At 44.7% G+C, this 17,964-nt stretch overlaps 1 protein-coding gene and 1 long non-coding RNA gene across 4 annotated transcripts in view; one reads left to right on the top strand and one right to left on the bottom strand.

The window, feature by feature from the left end:
• Nucleotides 1-5,668, bottom strand: part of LOC141572719 (uncharacterized) — a 35,944-nt gene extending 30,276 nt beyond the window's left edge. Inside the window, exons 1-3 of the long non-coding RNA XR_012498125.1 lie at nucleotides 5,307-5,668; nucleotides 4,723-4,937; nucleotides 4,115-4,214 (exon numbers count right to left, since the gene is read on the bottom strand). This is a non-coding gene — a long non-coding RNA (uncharacterized LOC141572719). The remainder of the gene's footprint in view (nucleotides 1-4,114; nucleotides 4,215-4,722; nucleotides 4,938-5,306) is intronic.
• A 689-nt stretch (nucleotides 5,669-6,357) lies between these two features.
• The window catches only part of MFAP3L (microfibril associated protein 3 like), a 38,547-nt gene continuing 26,940 nt past the window's right edge, over nucleotides 6,358-17,964 (top strand). Inside the window, exons 1-2 of one of the 3 annotated variants that reach the window (XM_074338314.1) lie at nucleotides 6,472-6,609; nucleotides 7,647-7,719. The gene's annotated coding sequence lies outside the window, so the exon portion shown is untranslated. Of the gene's footprint in view, nucleotides 6,610-7,646; nucleotides 7,720-17,964 lie in introns of all 3 variants that reach the window. The other 2 variants (XM_074338316.1, XM_019715166.2) reach the window with 2 other exon arrangements.

Genomic DNA, 17,964 nt, shown 5'->3' with positions numbered 1-17,964 from the left:
AGTTGCAGAGCTTATAAATGCCTGCAAAGCAGGTGTGGTCCAAATGAAAAACACCTATTCTCCCAGCTGGCTGATTGTGGTTATATCATAACCACTGCATGGTCCATAAGAGAAGGGAAACTATTTATAAGCACACTCATCCATGAAGGAGAACAAACCACACACAATCATTCCTGTAATTACAGGTAGAAATGGTATTTGTTATTTGGGAGATGAGGGTGGGGTCATACTGAAGGTGAGCACATCTGGACTATGTCCTTTGTGAGGGGGAAGAAGAGTTTCAATTTGTTCGGAAACTTCATTCCTAGGGTTGGCTCAAGTCACAATTGTAGGAGTGTCAACAGTAAAGTTTAGTGCCCACCTCAGCCCTTCCCCATGGTAACAACTCACCAGCAGATGGCCCAGGCCTCACGCTCCCCACTATGTGGTCTCTGAAGACAGGGCCTGGACTTTAGATAGCAGTTCCCTGCTCTATCCAAAGCCCAGGTGGCAGAGGGGAAGGCTCAGGAAAGAAAGCTGGGTATCCGCATACGGGGCTTCTCAGCCTCCTTGTGTCCATCAGGTCTTGTATCTCCTATCATCAACCATGACCTCTGCCCTCCCTGCTTTGGCCACACCTCAGGGCATCTCCACAGCCTCTGCCCTGGCAGGAGCCCCTGTGTTCACACCAAGACTTTTGGTGTCATATCCACAAGATGAAATATCAAATTCCTTTCCCTCTTAATTCTAGTAAATAATGACTCAAACAAGAGAGAGGCTTGAAAATCACCAGCACAGAAAATCACAATTCAACTTTCCGTGTTCACTTTGAACTTCTTCTCGTCATGTAGGTTTCTCGGTTATTCCTGCTGAGGTCACAGTAAACCTGCAAAGGCTCAGCTGGACATGAGAGGCCCTCGGCTCTGAGCAGCGTTCCCAGTGAGTACCGTGGCCTCCCTGCCAAGTGTGGGGACAAAGGCGTGTTCTTGTGGGCCATGGCCCTGGAGAATATGTTGGCTTCTTTTGATGCTTGTTTTCCCACTTGTTGACCAGTCACTTGTTTGTTTGATTACTTGGATGACCCAGCGTCTACCTTCTCTCTCCTATGGTGGGAAAGTGAATGTTTGGCCTTCCCTCCTTCCCGAGGAAGCTGTAAACTAAAAGCGCCATATGCAAGACATAACGTTTCTGGAATCCTAGGGCAAAGCACCTGCAAAATCAAATCTTTACAAAGGAGTCCCCTCTACGACTCACCCCATCTTCCCAGGGAAGTCTCCACAGCTCGGATTCACACCTCTTTCACCAAGAGGGTCCCTCTTCTAACCATCCTGTGCAAATATCTACCCACTTTCAGAAAGTCCCTACACACAGAGGTGATTCCTGGATTCATCCCCTTCTGCTGCCAATAATTCACATCCGTAAGTCTGAATCACTGTCTGCAATGAAGCCCTGGGGAGTGGAAGACTCGGCTGCTATAGCCATTACTGTCCAGGCTGGCAAACTGTCTGGAAGAGCGGGACTTTCGTGTGGTCTTAAAGGGAGGTTCAGGAGGGGCGCAATCCTTCCAGCTCGGTCTTCTGCTCCATGTGAGCTACAGACCCACCCTTTGCTCTCCTGATTTTTACAGTTGGCTAACTGATGAGACCACACACACATGCACACACACACCTCCAGAGGACCAACCAACATCAGTGCTCAGTTGAAAGCCATACTAAGGAAGGGACTATTTTCCTAATACTGACTCAGACTTTTCAAGAAGCTTCGCTCTCCTCATGAAGTCACAAGATTACAGACAGAAGTGTTTGCTTCCTTTCATTCCTTCCCCATCCTCCTTCCTAATTGTGCCCTTTCAGACTCCCAGGAACAAGGAAAAAGCCGAATGCAGGGTCATATGCCTATAATTGTCCTCTTCCAGGAAGGGAGTAAGGTCAGAACTTCCATTGTCTCACTCCATCAAAGGAGGCTGAATTTAGCAAAGGAGTGCTGGGCCTCCATAAGCCACCAAGTAAAATTGCTGTGTGGTCCAACACAGAAAAACAAGCAGCTATCTTACTACATACCGTCTGGACTATATTCCCCAGACTCTCTAACATAAGCCAAGGCTATTAAATGAGCACAAACAAGGATCAGACTTTTTTAAGTATTATAGATCAATACTCTTCCCATCTACATACAGACGGTGCCAAAAAAAAATGTGTACCCATTTTAAGAAAGGAAAACTGTATTAAAATTGTAATACTCAATACATACCAATAACAAAAGATGAATACAAGTCCCATTTGACTTCTGCAATTACAAGAGGTGCTCAAAGTGGTTACCATCAGCATCTAGACATTTCTGATTATGGTGAACGACTGCTTGAGCAACACTGACCAAAGTGTCCACTTATATACATTTTTTTGGCATCCCCGGTATATCTCTCTGCCAAAAAACAAACAAAAAAATCAGGGGCTATTTGAACGTCTGGAATAATAGCTTTTCCCCCCTTTTATCCATAAAACTTACAACTGTTTCTCAAGTATAGTGTGTGGAATCAACTGGAGGGCTTAATAAAATTGCTGCCCCTGGACCACTCAGTTCAGGAGGCAGGGAATGGGTTCATCATCCGAGATGAATCTAAGTAGATGGCCGGTCCCTCCACAGTTAACTCTAGGTGCTCTCAGCAGACAATGGGAGCTGGTAAAACTGTGAACATTACGTTCATTCCTACATGGTTAATCTGCCTTCTCAGAGTGCCATACTTTCAACAGAAAAAATAAACAGCATCTATTCTAAGAAGTAACCATATAAGTAGGAGGTTATAACTACGCCGTGTAAGGAAACACAATGAGAGGGAACAATGGACTTTGTGGATTAATTAGGAATACAATACTGAGCTTTGTGCAGTTGCAGACTGACAAAACAAGTACATCAGACTGGCTCACAAAACACTTCTGGAATTCTGAAGCTGAAGAAAATCACTGACTTCACGGTCAAATCTGAGATCTTGCTTATATGACTCACAGGCGCATAACCACCCAGCAGGTTGGATATGATGTGACTATCCTGGTATTTTTTCTTTGCACTTTATTTATAATTCTCAGGAAGAATTTTAAAAATTAGTAAATTTTAAATATTATATGGGTGCATATGTCTATTATTCATTTATTAAGTAAAACTCTATTGAGGACTGGGAACAAAGACACAAAGATGGTTGAGGGAAGCCCTTGAGGTCTGAGTGTCTCCAATGCAGTGGAGGAGGCGAAGGAAAATAAATCAAGGTTAGGTGTCAAAATGGAGACAAGGTATATGGTCCAGGTGACCTATTCGAAAGGAAGCCACCTTGGGAGATCAGAGGAGACCCAGCCTGAACTGAGTCTTAAAGACAATGTTTGCCAAGGGGTGAACTAGGGGAAAGGAGAGACAGAAGAATTAAAGGAACAGGGAGGTGCAAATTTGCATGACAAGTAATTCAGATGGCTAGGATACAGGACATTGGGGGACACTAGCTGGAGGCTGATAGGGAGCGGGAGATAGAGGCCTGTTCATGGTTAAAACTTAGACTTTATCCTGAAGGCACTATGAATCCATTTAAGGATTTTAAGCAGACATATTGAAATATAATTCGCTTAAAAAGAAAAGTCTGAGGAGGCAAAGAAGATGAATTAGAGGGAGTACAGAGAGAGGATCCTTTTAAAGGGAAGATGGAGGTGGAAGGTCCATATTCAGAGGTGTGTAAGGACAGGGTGACAGTCTCAGTGATGAGCTAGATGACAGGGGAAAGGCAAATGGGTGAAGCTAGGATAACATCCATATTTGTGGTGTGCCTAGCTGAAGAGATGGGGTTACTAGTCACCAAGCTAGGCAGAAGAGAAACTACAGCTCCTTAGTCCTGTTTGGAAGATAGTGGTTTTAAGTTTCCTGAGGGCGATAGCCATTAAGTAGATTACACGTAAGGGTCTGATGTGCAAAGAAGTTATGGTTTGGGGGCAAACATAATATTCAAAATATTAACAACTAGTATGGACAAATGGTCAGGCATAGATACAGACTGGTAATCAGAACAGGTACCTGATGGACCAGAAAAGATCTCAGCAACAAACAACCATCACGGCCATATGTGCATACACCAACAGAACACCACCTTGATACTAACCATCATCTGAGTGAATGAGAGCCTTCAGGGAGACAAGCAGGGAAGAGGCCACAGAACAGAACACCTGCAATGGGGGAGGGGAGGCGCAAAGGAAAAACACCTGGAAAAGGAAGATGAGAAGAAACTGTCAGAGAAGTAAGAGAACCAATAAAGGTTCGTTTCATGGGAGACTGGGCACCATAAAGCTTCAGATGGGGTGCAGTGGTAATATGGACTATTAAAGAGATGTCTTACCCATCCTTTCCTGGGCTAGACTATTTGCGATGTCTACCGAACCTGGGCAAGTTCGAGAGTAGTGCCCAAAGGCGTGAGCAAAAATGAAGGCTGAAAGCTCCGGGGTAAGGATGACTCCAGCACAAGTTACTACAGTAATACCCTGGGATTGGGGGCACTTAAGTAAATGTATTCTTCCAGGGAGTGATCTTCCACTAAACATGGTGTCTCCAAAGATACTTAAGCTGAACTGGAGCTGCAGGAGGGGAAAAGGTTGAAATGAAGCCAACCCTCACTCAGGGTATTTCCCACTGTCACACCAAACCTCACTGAGCAGCTGACCCATCTGCCCGTCTTCCGCCTCCTCAGACAAAACAGACAACAATCCCACTCACCTGCTGGGGCTCAACGCAAGGTTCTCTGAGTTCTTGAGTTTATTCATCTCAAGTCTACAAAAAATCTCTTCCCTGTAAGCTTTCTCTATTTCAGTCTTCTCTTCTGTAACAGAGAATTAAAAGCAAGTTCCCCACACCTGCCTGACGAGCCTTCTGCAGGTTGTCTGAGAATTTGAAAGGGAGGCTGGAGAGTCTGAGAGGGAATGCAGAATTGCCTGAATTAAAAAAAAAAAGAAAGAAAGAAAGAAAAGGAATATAATACTGCAGAATTATCTGAGAGTGAGGATAAAGATTTAATCTTTGATAAAACAGGTGAAAATTTAGTGTTCCGAGTGCAACTGTACACTTATTAAATACTTCAAAAGAATGAAAGATTTAGGTTTCCTGAAAAAAAACTCAGGCTGAACAGTTCTTAGAGCTCAAATTCAAGATGCCATAAAAACTAATGTTAAAATATGATGTCTAATTTCAATCTTTTAGGGGGAAATCAGGTGTTGATTCACTTGTAAACCAAATCCCACGCATTCACCCCCTAACGGGCCTCGGCAGGTGCGACCTGCCCACGTGTCGAGGCTATCGCGCACCTCTAGGGCCCTGCTTCCACCGGCCTCCTGACCTTCTATGTCGTGATGAGCGAGAGCAGCTACAACAACCTTGGGCAACCCGATGCAGCCGCGTGCAGCAGCCTGGCACTGCCCGGAGCATGCTCAGTCAGGTCCTGACCCACTTCTGCTGGTCCTTGCTCAGGGCAGGGGGTCGGAGGCGCTATTTTGTTTTGTTTGCCAGGGACAGAAAGAAGGAGGAGAGAAACTGGGAGTTGCTTAAAGTCTCCTCTCTCCTTGACAGTAGTCCCTGACCCGGCCGCGGAACATGCCCAGTCTGGCTGCAGGAGCCCCAGCGTCACTGTGTGGAATCCATCTTTCCGGGTTTTGGTAGCAACCGAAGAAGAGGGCGGTGCCGGAGTAAAAGACAGGGTGGGGGCGTAACCAAGGGGGCGGGCCTAGAGGAGCCAGGGAGGAGGAGCTTGGTCTCGGCCCTTGAAATTCAAGGTCCAGGACAAGTCAAAAGAGAAAGGAGGGGTGGGGGGCTACTTACAGTACCCGATCGTGGGACCAGAGTTGTGCAAGTGTTTTAGAATAGCCCACCTTTCTTAGTTAAACACCATATTGTTCATTAGAAAAAAAACAAACTACACATAATCAAAAAATAAAATTTAATACCCCTGGAGCCCTATCACTCAGAAGCCAACAGTGAACTTCCTGCTGTTTTCTTCCAGCCTCTTCTGTGTGGGCTTTAGAATTGACAGCAGAGTCACCCAGGAAGGCCGGCGAAACTTTTGATCGCAAGGTAGCTTGACAGGTGGTCTTGGAGACAGGGTAGGTTCAGGGCTTGGGTGGTCGGTTCTCTCCGGTGTCCCAGGATGTGACTCTAAAAAACCTGTTCCTGGGTGTCCATGAACAACAGTGCGACGCGACACTCAGAAGAGTTGCAGAGGAAGCTCCCCAGAGGCCACACGGACTGAATGGGGGACTCCCTGCGCCCTCCTCTGCGGGAGGGTCCGCCACTCCCGCAGCTCCTCCCCGCACCGCCTCCCGCCCGTGGCTGCTGCAAAAATCCGGCGGTGACACATCGCCCGGCTCCGCGCCTCCGCGCCGCCCGGCGAGCCGCACTGGGCATGCTCGGCACTGGCCAGCTCTGGCTCCTGTAGGTGGGAAGCGCCGCACTCCCCGCCGCCCGCGGCGCAGCCGGCTTCGCTGCTGGGCGCCGGCGGAGGCGGCTCGCCCGCAGTGGGTGCTGTCGGGCGCGGAGCGAGGCCGAAGCGGCAGCTCTCAGACGGGCCATGGCGAGGGGCGCACGGCGGCCACCTGAGCGGCGCGGAGGCGTCAGGTTAGCAGGGGCACCCGGCGAGCTGGGGCGGCAGGGCGCGGGTGGCAGGGAGCCCCGCACCGGGTGGGCGGTCGAGTCGTGGCTGCGGCTGTCGCCGCGGAACTTTCTCGGGCGCTTAGGCTGGCGGAACCGGCGACGCAGGCTGAGCGCTGGGAGGCGCGGCGAGGTCCCGTCAGCAGGCTCCTGGGGATTGCAGGATGCTTGGCGATCCGTGCCGTGTGGGACCCAGGGGACCGGTGGGTTGGGGACAGCCGCCTTTCGGGCTTATGCCGTAAGCCTCCTACCGCGTGGAACGCGGTGTCTATCGGTACCACGCGCTGCCGAGGAGCCTCCCGGGTCTCCTGGGGGAAGGGGACGCCAAGGTGCGGCGGGAGCCTTCCCCAGACTCCAGGTCGCTTCGGTCACCGTGCCTCAGTTTCCCCGAAACTGGGGGCGGGTGTACTGTTCCCGCCCCAAAGGCCCAGAGTGCGGGTTCCGGTCTCGTGCCGGGAGAGCGCCGCGTCCTGATGCTGCAGGAGTGCGGGAAGCTGTGGGTGCCTGGAGCCGCCGCCACACGACTGGAGCTCTCAGAGTTTGTCGCATTTGACTCCATAGCAAGTTAACATCGAATAGCTTCATGGTGTGGAAAGGCGAAACGCGCATCATCGGCTTAAAAAAACAAAGTAATTGCAGAGTCGATTTATTTTAAGCGTGGCCATTAACCTGCCTTCCCCTCCAAAAAAACTGGAGCTTGCAAGATTTATAAAGAAAGCTAGCAAAATAAAAGAAGGAGACGAAGAAGAAGAGGAAGAGGACGAGGAAGACGAAGGTTTGCAGCTCCATTATCTGCTCACAGTGTAGAAAATAACCTTTAGTGGTTGAATAGTCATTGTATTTAAGGATACTTGTTACAGAAAAATTTGGTTACTGTGGCAATCTTTATTTTGTGTTATCTTGGTTTTTATATTAAGAACTTGGAAACCTAGCGTTGCAGAAGTGCAATGTTTTTTATCAAGTTTCTCACTTTTGTTTCTAGATTAGACACTTTTTTTTTTCAGTTGCTACTATGCTGAACATAGTAAAATCGTTCAGGATGAAATGCAAGATGGAAGAAGATTTATTTTCCAAAGAGTAAGTTAGAACAACGGTACTACTGGCATTCTACTTTAAAAAAAAAAAAAAAAAAAAAAAATTGTAGATCCCATTGTGGTTTCTACTGTTGGTTCTCTCTAAAACATTTAGTACTATTACCACTCTTAGGATTATTGGATTTAATAAGAGCAAGGTAAACAATCCTTATTCTAGTGGGAACTAGTTCTACCGCTAACTAAAGCTATATTCTCAAGCCTATTTCCATAAGTACCACTTAGTGGGTTCAGTTATTTTATTTATTAAGCTTATTACAAAACTTCTTGTTTGCATTCTTGATAGACGTTAATAGACTTTGGAGGTACATTGACTTTTCATTGGGTTGTGAACAGCTTTTAATGTTTGTTCTTGCCTGTGATGACTCCAGCTGTAATACCAAACTACTCTGGATGTTTCCCCCAAGTGGGCTCTATGCTAAGCCTATACATAACCGAGATTTAGTAAAAGGAAAGGCTTGAAATGTCCATACAACAACAATAGCAACAACATGATTTCTTTTTCTACAAATTAGACCTGCAGTCCTTCCTTTTAGGCAATTAGTTTGGTTGGTTTGGTTGGTGGAGTCTTAAATGTATTTCTAAATACATTTATAGAAAAATTTAGACATTTGCGAAACCCAGCACAAATATTGGGAAGTTGTGCTTCCCTTTTCTATAAAAAAATGCATCAAGTTAAAAATCTGCAATGAAGTAATGCGTATATGTACAGCTTTTCCTGTACAGCAGGTTCAGTGTTCTCAAGCTGCATTCCCAAGTAGAAGTTAGTATCGTCTCCCCTCACCTTTGGGTTTTTCTTGACTTAGAAGAAGCAATTAAGCCTTAGTTTCCCATTTGTGAATGTGAGATTTAATACAGATCAATAGGCCCCTTCTGGATGTAAAAATTCGAATTTTTATTTTCCAGTTAAGAAAGACAGTGAAATTTAACAAAAGACAAATTTAAACATCACTGTTGGCTTCAAGAACTCTACGTTCTCCTAACCTAAAACTAGCAAAATTGACAGGATTTAGATTTGAAGAGGGGTTTTACTATTGCTAATAAAGAAAAAATAGAAAGGTAGACTTTGTATCCATAATTGAGAAAAAGGCAATAATTTTTTCTCTTTCATATCAACTGTTGAGTTCTTGCAGCTCAACTGCTAGTCCCATAATTTTTCGTTTTATTTCCATGTCTTTAGATTGCTATATTGTGTAGTGTCGTTAATGATATTAGATACTCATAGCGAACTATTGCCTTTAAAAATAGATCTTCCCCCATTCACATGACCTTAATTTATTCAATCCTTGTTTGGCTTGCAATTTAAATATATGAGGCTATTTCATCTTAATTTGAAGTTTCTGTTCCTGTTTTTTAATGCAAGGACTTCTAGATACTGAACTACCAAATAAATATTGTGGAAAAGTTGCTTTTAACCTCCAGTATAGTACAGTCAGATTTGTTAGACAAGTGTCTTGTTTTCTTTTTTCTTTTTTTGGAATTCATAAATTGTACAAATAGCACTTCCCTAACTCAATGTCTAACCAAGCGCCTAGGATGCGGCCTGCCCTTTATTGGCCAAGCCCAGGAGGACACTTAAAACTTTGACAACATTTTGTGATCCATGGCAGGTCACATTAAGTTAGAAATGTTCTTAGATACAAGTGGCTGGTTTTAAATGTGCTCTGATACCTCCCTGGAATGGTTAGAGGATAAAGGGTTTGGTTGATTATGTGATAATAACTAGTTAAGAGCTGTCAGAACTAGTTTTTAAATTGTGCTAAAAACAAAAGTCCTGGGAATGTATTGGTCTTGCCTCTGCCTCCACCTGAGGTCTTGACTCTTTAAAATAGCACATTCATTTTTCTTCCCCCCAATATTTTATAGTTAGGCCCCCAAGGCTGCAAAAATGAATAAGACATAGTGACTCACAATCCAGTAAGAGAAACATGCTTGAGGACAAATAAATTATAGTGGGAAGTGAGTGCTGCAGGAAAGATGGTTGTACATAGGACCAAGGAGATTTCAGAATGGGAATGAGCCCCTTGGGTTGGAAAAGGAGGGGCCTCATGAAAATAGTGGCATTTCCAGAGGACTTTAAGGAATGTCTACGGCATTGGGTAGGAGTCTTCTAAGCAGAGAAGTAGATTTTGGAGGCAGAAGGAGCACTATTAAGGTAGCTAGAATAATAGCGCCCCAACCCAAGATGTTTACTTTGGGACTTTGCAGATGTGATTATGTTGAAGATCTTGAGATGAAGAGATTTTTCAGGATTATCCAGTAGGTACAGTGTAATCACAAGAGTCCTTGTAAGTGAAAGAGGGAAGCAGAAGCCAGCATCAGAGTGAAGCCATGTGAGAGGTTCTACAAGCCATTGCTGGCTTTGTAAATGGAAGAGGTCCACAAACCAAGGAATGGAGGCACAGGCAAGGACGCCAAGGCTCTCCAGAGCTTCCAGAATGAACACAGCCCTGATAACTCCTCAATTAGCCCATTATGACCCAAAGAACTGAAAGGTAATACATGTGTGTGTTAAGTCACTAAATTTGTGATTTAAGTGCAGCAGAAAGGTGCCATAGGTAGTGAATATAGCCACATACAAAGAAGGATTTGGTGTGATGGAATACTGAGCAGGGTAAAGGGGGGAATGAAGTAGTCCTTTCATTGTGAGGAACTCGACGTCAGGCAAAGGTGTTGAGATTTTATCCTATTATATATAAACAATGGGAAACCAGCAAAGGATTTTTGAACAGCAACATGCAATAACCCGACTGCAGCCAGATTCATCTTCCTAAAAAAGCAATGTATCACTAAATCTCAAGTTTCACAGGGCAGTTTGACAAAGGGTGTCTGTCTAACCAGAGGTGGTCAGTGATGGATAGAGATCTGAAATGAACGTGTTGTATAATTCAGTGCTGTGACTTGATCTGAAATGACATTTGTAGGCATGTGTGAAATTAATAGCTTAAGAAAATTTTTATTCACAATCTCTAATAGAAGAAGGACATAGAAAGTGAAACAGACAGGCCAAGTCACATTTCCTTACTTTGCTTCTGCTCATTGTCTTCTTAGCAGGCAGCTGCTCTGCTAGCTACATACCATGCAGATATGAGCAGAGAGAGCTGTGAAAGCTCAAGTTTAACATAGTTAACTTGAGAATGACGCAGTGTCATCTGGGCCAACTCTCACCAGTTGGCAGTAGTTGATGGCAGTGCTGTGGGCTCAGCTGAGAAATTGCCACAATCAATTAGTAATATTTGCTGTGGGCTCCATTTGCCAGGAGTAGGTGACAGCTACAGTATTAGATGACCTAACTTCTGTATTTAAATATAAGGAATGTAGTCATTCTTTCCAAACATATTTAGTCAGTCCTTTTATGTGCAAAGTCTTAATATCTGTCCAGTGAAAATGTATTGTCTGATTGAATTGACATCTCCACGTATCTGGAACACCTAAACCGAAGAAATCTTCTACCTTAGTGTTACAAGAGTGGCTCTGAACTGAAACTGAGCTATGTATTAGAAAAAATGAGTAAGAGAAAAACAAATTTTTCAGACAACATGGTAAAGGAAGCCCTTGACTGGCAAAATCTGATACTGGAAACAGTAAGACTTGATAAGGATTTATCTTAATGAAAGCAAAACTGTATATTGTGTAGCTTTCATTTGCATAACTTTATAAGATTTTTACCTAAACTTCCCTTATATAGTGATGCAATAATTATTGTTTTCCATGGCAGAGGAGGAGCTGAGTGTAAACTGTTCCTCTTTCATTGACTCTCTTCTGCCTTGGTCTCTGGGACACTTGCCCTAAATGTTTTTCTGTTTGTTTGTATTGCTTTTGTTTTTTATTGTTGTTTTGTTTTTTAATTGTTCTTTCTCTGAGTGTTTGTCTTTTCTTTCCCTAGGTTCCAATCTTTATCTTCTAGCCCACTGTGTTCTTTCTGGGTGGCTTAGTTTTTCCTCACGACTGCATCAGTCACCCATACAACCAATGTCTCCACATCTGTATCTTCTGTTAAGCCTCTCTCATCCATTAATACATCAATTCATTCAACACATATTGATAACTTGAAAGCTTATAATCTAATGGAGAGACAGATGTGCAAAAAGACAATTACAGTGAAAATATAAAGTGAGAAAAAGAGTGCCTGGGGCTACCCGGGGAGTCCTGCAGGGCTTTTGAACCAAGACTGAAGGCTAAACAGGGGTTTACCAGATGTGCAACGTTAGGGGAGGCAGCATAGTGAGAGGCACAGAGGTGCTGTGGGGCCCCGAGGAGCTCAAGAAAGGCAACATGATGAAGGGTGGGGAAGGGGACACTCCAGAGACAAGGTTAAAGAGATAGATGGGATTCAGACCATGAAGATCGTGTATGTCCTGCCAAGGTCTTTAGTTTTATGCTGGTGACAAAATGAAGACAGACTATATTTCACATCAGATCTTTCAGAGTCAGCTTCCATCAGCAACAACATGGCATGTGGCTTGGAGGCAGGCAAGACTATAGGCAGGTTAACAAGGGAGGAGACTATTAGAGTGATGCCAGGCAGAGATGGTGAGCTCATAAACAAGGGGGAGGTATCCATGTGGGCAGGAAAGGAAAGGAGCTGTCTTAACTCCCATGGAATTGGGTTATTTGTGTCAGGTACTGCAGAAGTGTGGAAGGCACACCCTGTGAAGGGATTTTGGGCTTAGCTGCTCTCAAGGGCTCTCCTACCAAGCAAAGACTTTGCAGTACCAGAGAGAGACAAGCTTCCACCATACGAGCTTAAGCAGAGGGACCTAAAGTAAGAAAAGACTATATGCAGGGCTGTGTGTGAGGGAACAAGTCGGAACTTCATCATTGCAGGACACGTACTTTGTAAGAGAGGCATCAAAGAAATTAATTCCCTGATGCTTCTCCAGCTTCTGGGCAGAAGCATTTAGGGTTTGCCAGTAAGACTGAAAGGAAAGTGGTACAGGGTGGGCTTCCCTAATTCTGGTTTACAAGGTAACTAACTGTTTTAGAGTCTGGGCTGAGTTGACTCTTTGTAATCAGTGGGAAAGTGGAAGCTGGCTAAGCAGATTTTAAATACAATCCCAACTCTTGTTCCATTGAGGATTTGAGTTGGCTGATGGTGCCAGGAAGAGTATAAGAGAAGGCTTTGCTCCTTAAGTAAATAAATGGGTTGGAGTACATTGCTCCTGAATTACCCATTGAAGGGGCCCACACAGTTCAGACAGGGCTGGAGGGTGCAGCCTACGGCTAATTCAAATCATTCTGACCTGTTCATTAAAGCAGTACTTCTCCTAATCAAGATGGTATGCATCTGCTCTGGGTCTGTAACTTTCCATACCCTCTTGAAACTGGTGAGAGCTCTATAATATATGTACCAGTGGAGACCATCTCAAGCTGACCAGCTAACTCTTTTCCTAGAGGCCAGGCTGCCCTGTGCAGAGGTGAGTAGATGTACAGCAACTGTGCTTTCTTAACGGCATAAAACCCACTTTCCCTGGTCCACAGCAGAGGAATGAAAACTGCATTCGTGCTTGGTTCCATGCTTCACCCAAAACTTCTAGTAACCATTGAGCTTTCTTGTGTCTCAGCTGCTATTGTTAATTTCATGTTGTGTCTGTTTCGTGCTGAAGCCAGGCCCTGGGCTGCTTCGCCCTGTTACTAGCCACCTGCACTTCTGCACTTGCCCTCGCCCTGCCCATTTTTTTGTCATTCCTGCTGGCAGTCCCAATTTGGAGGGAAGGTTTGTCCCTTTAATTTGGACACTCTTGAATTACTTGGTCTCTGAGTGACTCTAGCTCTTGTTGGACTTCCTAAAGCTTTTTTCCCCATTCTAAAACACTTTTGAGGAACTTGAAATTAATTTCCAGAAAACACTGGAGTATAACCAGTGCTTTGCTTTACTGGGGCCTGAGCGTTTCTCCCTGTGCATCTGAACCCAGGACCTATAGCAGACTTTGGATTCCCTCTTGCCTTTGTAGGGCATCTGCTCCCTACCTCCAATGGCCATCTCCCCTTCTTTCACTGAGGTGGTAGTTTCTACTTCCTAAGTAACGGATCATCTGTCCCAAAGTCCCCTGGATCATTTCTGCTAAGAGGCCCTGGAGGCCTCTTCTTAATAGAATTTCTGGAGGGGTGATTGATAATAATTATGATGGTTTGGGTAGTTATGGTATTTCGACTATCGCCCACGCTGTGGTAGTCACGCATTGGTGATTGTGTTCAAATTACAAGAGCCCTGGACTGAGAGGCAGATGTGGTTCTACAAGGGTTGGTGGCTTGGCCTCTGCTTATTTCACTGTCATTGAGTATAGAACCACATCGGCCTATGCATGTCATTGGGTAGCCATACGGCTCAGATGGGATAACGTCTGTGGGAGTGTTTTGTGAGCCATAAACACTAGCTGCACATAAGGGACTTTGGCGTACTCTTAATAAGAATGAAATCAAGTCGAGTTTAAAGTACTGGATCTCTTTCGGTCTGTTTCTCACTAAGATCCAGTTCTTAGTGAAAACCCTTGACGTGAGTGCTTCAGAGAAATGTTCATTGTGCAATTCCACTTTGTGATCATGGGCTGGTGAAGGAGGAAGGACACTAAAAAAAAAAAAAAAAAAAAAGGAAAAACTAAAGCTTTTTAAACCACCCTCTCCAGCAGTTATTGAGCATATTTTTTCAAATAGATGAAACTTTATTCTGATAAAAGAAGAAATCCTGCATGGATCCAGTTCTGTCCTGTGACTCTGAATGGCCTTAATCAAACGACCAAAAAGACAAGGAATAAGGATTGGTTTCAACATAAAATACATAAACATAAAATACCAAAGTTGGTTTTCATTTCTGCAGCAATAAGAATGTAGATTTCAGGGGATGCGGCTGGGGAAACTTTCCCCTTTCTCTCTAAGTTCTCCTAGCTGGTTGAATCATTAAAATGACATCAGGCAGATTAACAGGAGAAAAGCAAGTTTTCAAGATAAACATGGGGAATTCACATAAACATGAACATCCCAAAGACAATAAAGTAAAATGAAGAAAATATGTCATTCTGGACTAAGGTGAGGGAAGTAGGGATCTCGGACTTTAAAGGGAAGTAAGGCAAATCACAGAGAGATGAAAAGACTTCATGTTTCGTAAACAAACATTTGTGTTGGGCCATCTTGAATCAAGGACACGGGGAGAACTTTGATGCAATGGGTGTTGCTAGGTTCCTCCCTATAACACCTAGATCAGGTTAAACTATAGTTCTCTATGGGGAGATCTCCCTTCCTGGAGCAGGTCCACTAACTTACAGCCTCGTAGGCAGTAAGGGGAAAGGTCAAAGATTGGTTCTTCCTGAGCTTTCTGGGCCTTGATTGTATCCAGATCAAAATAATCAGCATGCCAGAGTGGCACACCTAGGGACAACTCCTTCTGAACCCCTCCCTACACAGGCATAGAAATTAGTCCCCATAAACTTGACTCATCTCAAACAGCAGCCCAGTGCTCTCACAGACTGGATTTCCTCTGCCTCCTTTCGTGTTGTCTTAGCCGCTGCCGCTAAGCCTGTGTGTGGAGCACCCCTGCCGCTCAGGACTCTGTACAGAAAGGAGGCATGTCTGAAGACTGGCTATGAAGAAATCTTGGTTGATATTTTACAGTTACTATTGTGGTTACAAAAAAGAGATATTTACCTAGAATTTCTAAGAAATGGGTAGACTCTGTAGGAAACGCAGGGCAAATGTAAATGTCCAGTAAATTAGTCATGTGTCTAAATGAAAGGGCAATAGAAATACATAGTAAATATCAGCAGACACACGCACACATGCATGGTATAGTTAATGCTACAAAGAAAAAGGCAGGGTACCTGAAAACAGAGACTGATAGGGGTGGAGCACACTGTTTTATGTAAGATGACCCGGGAGGGCCTTGCTGATGAGGTGACATTTGAGCAGAGGCCTGAGAATCAGAAAGGAAGTGTAGGAATGAGCCTTGTGGGTACCCCGGGGACTGGTTCCAAACGGAAGGAGTAGCAAGTGCAAGGGTCGCGGTGTACCTGGCACATTCCAGGATTAGCAGAGCCCCATGTAGCTGGTGGGGAGTGAGAAACGAAAACAGGGGGGGCCGGGCAGTGAGGGGCCAAATATCGTAGAGGCCATAGAAACATCTCCTCTAGCCTTTACCCTTGAATGAGAAACCCCTGGAAATGTACACTGTAATAACTTAGGAATATTAGTGTTTTATTTATTTTCTTTGAGGCTTCCTCATGCACAGATTATTACTCACCATTCCAAAAAATAATTTTTAAAAAGTAATGAATGCCTCATGCCTAGCACAGTCAACAAATATTTGAGCACCAACCACATTTTGTTATAGAGGAATTTTATAATTTTCATGATAAAAATGATAGCCCAGAATTATAGGAGCAGCCACCAGACCTTTCAGTAGTGAATTATCAAGTGAAACGAAGTTTTCAAGGCCTCATACTGGGGCAGTGATAACCATCAGCCCCTCAGTGGTACAGCAAGGATTTACACAGCCAGTGGTCCTTGGTCTGAGGGAGAGAGTCTGGGTCAGTGGCATGGCCACAGGTGTGAAGGTGATTACCTCCATTCGTCCAGGTAGCAAGGCGTGAGCTGCAAGGCTCAGCCCTTGCTCTGAGCGTCCCCAACAGTGGGGTTGGATGGAGAGAACTGCATCTGTCACTATGAGGAGCATTCCTCCCTGGCAGCCTCCCATCTGGCCCATCCTGCCTTCCTGTAAAGGAGCCCTGCAAGAATCTGAGCTGATTCACCTCTGCAGTGTGCTGAGGGCATCTGGAAAGTCCAGATGGGGTGGTGGTGTCCAAAGACTTTGGAAACTTGAATCTGTTTTCTCCCTCATTATATTGTCCAGGATATAAGGAACACTCAAGTTACATTCCCTATAGAGAACAAGTTACCATGTGCTATATGGGGCACAAGCTGGCTCCTGGGCCCTCTGCCATGTCCCAACTGGCTTGGCAATCCCAGTACTTTGCCCAAATTGAATTCCCTCCAATGGGAATCTTCCATCTGTACATGAACAAACCCCCTTACTCTTTCCCTCTTCTCTCCACCCCTCACCATTTCTTCCTTTCACCAGCCCCCTGTCTGTTGTAGTCACAGAATAGTAGCTTTGGAAGGGACCTAAGAGATGGGTGTGGGCTCAGGGGTACCAGCTAACTGCCAAAGGCCATCTACTAGTAAATGGAAAAACTGAGGAATGGAGCTAGTATACCACTCCCAGTTTGTGGGTCTTAATCCTAAAATGCTAAACTTGTCTTCTCTTCACAACTTACCCCCAAATTTCTGTTCTTGACCTTCACCTCAAAGCCCATCCCATTTCATATCTCAGGAGCCTGATCTCACCCCTTTACTGTGTTATGATCTCAGCTCCCTGGACACAGGGAGACGTGCAGCAAGTTCTTCACAGTGACTGTTGCTTGGTACGCTGGATGCATTCCTGTTGTGACTCTCTGTCTTGGCTGGGTACTATTAATACTTCACACTCATAATGAGTTCAGTAGCTTTATCATGGGCTGTCCCACCACAGAATAACCAATCTTTTGTTGCTGTGGGAAACTGCCATCCAAGTTCCAGACAAATGCATTGTATTTGGCCATTTGGGAAGCCATCTGTGGACAATCAAATGGGAGAATTGAGAAAGGCACTTTCACTATTAAGGCCTTAAGAGTTCACCAAGTATGCCAGATTCCACCAGAAAATGCAAACTCACCATTGCCTCAGGCCATGAATCGTGTTTAGGAAAGCATGCTAAGAACATTATTCTCTGATTTATAGACCAGTGTTTCTGCAGGCTGCACAGGGGACATGTGTTTGCCTCCTCCATCCAGACAGAGTGCTGGCCAACCTGGACTTGCAGACAGGCAGCTAGGGGCCAGCTCCTCAATAAAACAGCCCCCTGGTGTGTGGGATCCTCTGGCCATCTTTCCAGGCCAGAGGAGAGTTCTGACTCATTGAGGTGTCCAGGCTTCTAGAAACACATCAAGAACTTCTTGTGAAATGGGCTTGAGACGAAATTAAAACAAGAAGAATTGAAAGTTGGCAGTGGTGCTATAGATTAGCAGGTAACAGAAACTAATTGGACTATAGTGAAAAATTTAATCTCCCTATATACACACTCCCTATATACACAAGTGAATAGGGAGAATGTTTTCAAAGGGCACAATTTTTTTAAAGGGGCGGGAGAGACGCTGGGAAAAATATCTAATGATAGAGACAGAGCAAGACAGACAGAGCTAGA

Source organism: Rhinolophus sinicus, linkage group LG07, assembly GCF_036562045.2.
Source record: "Rhinolophus sinicus isolate RSC01 linkage group LG07, ASM3656204v1, whole genome shotgun sequence".
Taxonomy (NCBI): domain Eukaryota; kingdom Metazoa; phylum Chordata; class Mammalia; order Chiroptera; family Rhinolophidae; genus Rhinolophus; species Rhinolophus sinicus.
Note: the sequence above shows the minus strand (reverse complement) of the source record. Positions and strands in the feature narration are given on the sequence as shown.